Genomic DNA, 5,616 nt, shown 5'->3' with positions numbered 1-5,616 from the left:
TTGTAGCGAGATCTTCTCGCGAAATTTCTATCACCAACTTTCTCCTCTGAATGTGGCATTATTTTACTGTTGCCAACTTACATAGGGAGAAATTATCATCATTATAAAATAAGAGAAGTCAGAGTTCTTACAGAAAGATTTAAATGTTCATTTTTCCCACGCTCTGTTAGAGAGTACAGTGGTAGATAAATAGTCTAAAGGTGGTTCGAAGAACCCTCTGCCGGGTACTTAAGGGTGAAATGTAGAGTAGTCATATCGATGTAATAGGGGAAACTGCATGGAGTAATTGATGAATTACCAAACACGATAGCAACAACAATGCAATTTTACGTTTGTGTGTCAGCGCATGTATTACAAGTTACAGAATCGTGTATAGCATTTTTGTACTGTTTTGTTTAGAACACAAAATGTATGTGTGTACGTCACAAATAATACAAAAATATTAAAAATTACCGTGAAAAGAAGTCTTTTCAGAGTCAACTGTATTTTTTTTAGCGACTTGTCCTTAATAATCATTGGCACAGACATCGAAACATGCGTGGCATGCTGGGATGCTTACATATAAGTGACTTGTCGATGTTATTGAAGGATCATGTGGAGAGGTTAGATTTCAACTGAAAATCGTGTTGTTGAGAGGCGGAGTTATTTTCCGGGAATGGACGAAGTTTGTGGAAGGAACAGATATTGGTAATGTGTGTGTGTGTGTGTGTGTGTGTGTGTGTGTGTGTGTGTGTGTGTGTGTGTGCGCGCGCATGCATTAAAAAGGAAGTGCCTTCCTCTCACCTGCACAAAATATGAGAGACCTCTGTGACTTACCTCGCGAGCAAAAACTAGTGTGGCTGCAGGTGGTGCCTCTCCGGGTGCATCTGCTGACAGCGGCCGCCAGACAGATTGGCCGTAGCGGGGGTGGAGGGGGCGGTGCCTGCGCTCTCGAGAGAGCGCGCCGCTTGCGTCACAAGCGAGGCACATTATAAGGAATCAGTGCTCCTCAGACTACCAGAAAGAATGTAATAACCCCTTGGCTAATCAGCACAGCAACTGGAAATATATTGCTGTACCACTGTTATTTATTTCTTCGACTACAGGGGTAGCTGAAGAAGTTGACATTCTGCAGCTTGCGGCGACATTTGGACATCCGTGGGAGTACACTGCTGTTAACGTGTCTGTGCAGAACATGGTGTGCGACAATTAAATGAATTTTTAGTGAAAACCGTAATGTACTGTGTGCCACTCAGACTCGAACCGCCATTTCCTGCTTATCGTAAGCGTTAGGCTACCTGAGCATGTCTCCAGGCTTCAGTCAAACTTCCACTTTCCACCTGTCATTTCCGAACACTGCTACCAGAAGTTCTCATACGGGGTACGTGGGAATACCACCACTGGGGCAACAGAGTCGGAAGAAAACGGTGACTCATTCTGCCAAAATAGCAGGTTCATAATTTCTGAATAGTTTTCGCTGATACTATTTCATGCCGTTGCATCTTCACTAATTTCATCCCCATCGAGAGATTTATTTCATTTCAGTGCATATAATTTACTCCGTACGATGATTTTCCATCGTCTCTTTGATGTAGGTCTGCCATCCTTCATTGCATTTTTTAAAAATAATCTCTCCTCGTTCAAACGTAACTAACATTCAATCAGAAAATAGAAAAAAGGAGATCGCCTGAGAATGGAAAAAGGACGCCGGAGTTTGATGTTCTGACGATATATCGAGCTCATTAGACGCAAAAGCAGCTCCGTTGGACAAGTTAAGGCAATCAGCCACGTGAAGTCCAAATAACCTATCCCTGAATTCTACTGCAGTTACTTAGGCAAACCACGGAAAACGTGAATCCCGCTCCTCAAAAGTAAGAGTCCAGTTTCTCTACCACTGCGCCCCACACACTCGGCTCCTTCAGGAAACGAAAGGTTCTAGAAAGATTCACTAACTTAACCGATTTCTCATATTTTTCTCCCATTCTGCTTCGCGCTCTCTCTCTCTCTCTCTCTCTCTCTCTCTCTCTCTCTCACACACACACACACACACACACACACGCAAACACTCTCACACTGTCAGACTCAAACACACGCACGCGCACGCACTTACACGCATAAATATTATATTACACCAAAGCCTCGTCGTGACATGGACCATAAGACACGGGAAACGTTGGGGAGGTCACCATTACTCAGCATTCGAGCAACCCGACGGAAATGGTCAGAGCATGGTCGCAGTTGCACAAGCCTATCTTGACAGAATCCCAGTGTGCTTAAGCGATTTATGTCACATGACACGAAGCGAGGTGGGGCAATGATTGACACAGGATACGCATTTGGGATCTGCGAGGTTCGAACCACGGTCCAGTTATCCATATTTAGATTTGACGTGGTTTTCAGAAAGCACTTAAGCCGATGCTGTTTTAGGTGTTCTTAATTTTACAGAAGCACGTAACTGGTACTCTCCTCCGAAGTAAACCCGCTGAATTCATTGCGTCCTGTGGACTTCGGAAGAATTATCTGCCCAGCTGATAAAACAAGAATACTGCTATCTACCTACACCCATATGTTTTGTGCTACTGTCTAGTCCTGTTGCAAATGATCCGTTTGTAGCTACGGCTCTGATGGTCGAGAGCTTGGAGAATATACGTCTTCCTTGAACTGTGCCTGTTAGTCGTTGCGAGTGAATTTAATAATACAGTTTTACCTTCTTTTAGCTCCGTAAGGCCATTGAAAGTAACAGTGGTGATCTACTGAAATTGTATGAAATACGTGATTATTTCTAAAAGTTTTTCGAGGGATAGAACCCTATGTGTTATATTGGACGGGTAATGTTCATAAAAAGAGTACCGTTTAATGCTTTTCAGAGGAGAGAGGTAGGGTCGCTAACGTTATTAACATGTCGTTACAGTCTTCATTTCAAGGACTGCTCTGACGTACTTCTCCTTGCTAGTCTATCTTATGCAATTATCCACATAACTACTACAACCCACATCCGTTTGAACCTGCGTACTGTAGTGAAGCTTATGTCTCCCTCTGCATTTTTCCCCATTATACTTCCCCCCTTTACCAAACTAAGTGTTCACTGATGCCTCAGAATGTGGCCTATCAACCTATTCCATTTTTAATCAGTTACTTCATAATGCTCTCTTCTGTCCAATTAAACTCAGCACCTCTTTATTTTTTATTAGTTCTGTCCGTCCACTCTTCAGCATTCTGCTGTAGCACCACATTTCAAAACCTTCTGTTCTCATCTTGTCTTCATTGCTTAACGTCCACATTTTACTTCCATATAAGGCTGCACCCCATGTATGAAGCACCTTCCGCCACGTAACATCGATACGAAGCACCCCTACCATACAACAGTGGCACGAAGCACCGTATGCCACGTAACATCAGTATGGTACACTTTCTGCCATGCACAATCCGTATGAAGCACTCTCTTCCACGCGGCATCCGTAAGAAGCACCTTTTGCCACGATACATGAAGCACCTATGCCACACAAAATTTTTAGGGTGCACCATTCGTGCAAAGCAATCTCTCCCACGTAGCATTAACACGCACTGGACGGCAGTGCCAGACCGCACGACCTATCGCCATTCTAAGGAGTTCTGCCATTCACCACTGGACCACAATGACATAGTTACATGTTGAACAAAGTGTATGCACTCTGTAGTTTGTAACTAATTTACGTTATTTTTTCATATAGTTCAATAAGTGGCACCCGGTATATACACTATGTGATCAAAAGTATCCGGACACCTGGCTGAAAATGACTTAAAAGTTCGTGGCGACCTCCATCGGTAATGCTGGAATTCAATATAGTGTTGGACCACCCTTAGCCTTGATGACAGCTTCCACTCTAGCAGGCATACGTTCAATCAGGTGTTGGAAGGTTTCTAGGGGAATGGTAGCCCGTTCTTCACGGAGTGCTGCACTGAGGAGAGGTGTCGATGTCGGTCGGTGAGGCCTGGCACGAAGTCGACGTTCCAAAACATTCCAAAGGTGTTCTATATGAAACTTCCTGGCAGATTAAAACTGTGTGCCCGACCGAGACTCGAACTCGGGACCTTTGCCTACCGCGGGCAAGTGCTCTACCACTGAGCTACCGAAGCACGACTCACGCCCGGTACTCACAGCTTTACTTCTGCCAGTACCTCGTCTCCTACCTTCCAAACTTTACAGAAGCTCTCCTGCGAACCTTGCAGAACTAGCACTCCTGAAAGAAAGGATATTGCGGAGACATGGCTTAGCCACAGCCTGGGGGATGTTTCCAGAATGAGATTTTCACTCTGCAGCGGAGTGTGCGCTGATATGAAACTTCCTGGCAGATTAAAACTGTGTGCCCGACCGAGACTCGAACTCGGGACCTTTGCCTTCCGCGGGCAAGTGCTCTACCACTGAGCTACCGAAGCACGACTCACGCCCGGTACTCACAGCTTTACTTCTGCCAGTACCTCGTCTCCTACCTTCCAAACTTTACAGAAGCTCTCCTGCGAACCTTGCAGAACTAGCACTCCTGAAAGAAAGGATATTGCGGAGACATGGCTTAGCCACAGCCTGGGGGATGTTTCCAGAATGAGATTTTCACTCTGCAGCGGAGTGTGCGCTGATATGAAACTTCCTGGCAGATTAAAACTGTGTGCCCGACCGAGACTCGAACTCGGGACCTTTGCCTAGGCAAAGGTCCCGAGTTCGAGTCTCGGTCGGGCACACAGTTTTAATCTGCCAGGAAGTTTCATATCAGCGCACGCTCCGCTGCAGAGTGAAAATCTCATTCTGTGTTCTATATGATTCAGGTCAGGACATTGTGCAGGCAAGTCCACTACAGGGAAGTTGCTGTCGTGTAATCACTCCACCACAAGCTGTGCATTATGAACAGATGCTCGATCGTGTTGAAAGATGCAATCGCCATCCCCGAATTGCTCTTCAACGATGGGAAGCAAGAAGATGCTTAAAACGTCAAGGTAGACCTGTGCTGTGATAGTGCCACCCCAAACAACAAGGAATGAAAGACCCTCCATGAAAAACAAGACCACACTATAACACCACCGCCTCCGAATTTTACTATTGGCACTACACACTACGTTCACCGGGCATTCGCCATACCCACACCCTGCCACCGGATCGCCACATTGTGTTCCGCGATTCGTCACTCCACACAACGTTTTTCCACTGTTAAATCGTTCAATGTTTATGCTCCTTACACCAAGCGAGGTGTCGTTTGGCATTTGCAGGCGTGATATGTGGCTTATGAACAGAAGCTCCGCCATGAAATCCAAGTTTTCTCACCTCCCGCCTAACTGCCCTAGTACTTGCAGTGAATCCTGATGTAGTCTGCAATTCCTTTGTGACGGTCTGGATAGATGTCTGTCTGTTACACATTATGTCCCTCTTGAACTGTCGGCGGTCTCTGTCAGTCAACAGACGAGGTCGGCCTGTACGCTTCTGTGCTGTAAGTGACCCATCACGTTTCCACTTCACAATCACATCGAAAACAGTGGACCTAGGGATGTTTAGGAGTGTGGAAATCTCGCGTACAGACGTATGACCCAAGTGACACCCAATTACCTGACCACGTTCGAAGTCCGTGAGTTCCGCTGAGCGCTCCATTCTGCTCTCTCACGATGTCTAAT

At 45.7% G+C, this 5,616-nt stretch overlaps 1 non-coding gene across 1 annotated transcript; it reads right to left on the bottom strand.

Annotated features, from left to right (window-relative positions):
- Nucleotides 1-4,322: 4,322 nt before the first annotated feature.
- Trnap-cgg lies at nucleotides 4,323-4,396 on the bottom strand. The gene has a single exon. It is a non-coding gene; the product is annotated as a tRNA-Pro (tRNA).
- Between the last annotated feature and the right edge of the window lie 1,220 nt (nucleotides 4,397-5,616).

This window comes from Schistocerca piceifrons, chromosome X (assembly GCF_021461385.2).
Source record: "Schistocerca piceifrons isolate TAMUIC-IGC-003096 chromosome X, iqSchPice1.1, whole genome shotgun sequence".
NCBI classification, from domain to species: Eukaryota; Metazoa; Arthropoda; class Insecta; order Orthoptera; family Acrididae; genus Schistocerca; species Schistocerca piceifrons.
Note: the sequence above shows the minus strand (reverse complement) of the source record. Positions and strands in the feature narration are given on the sequence as shown.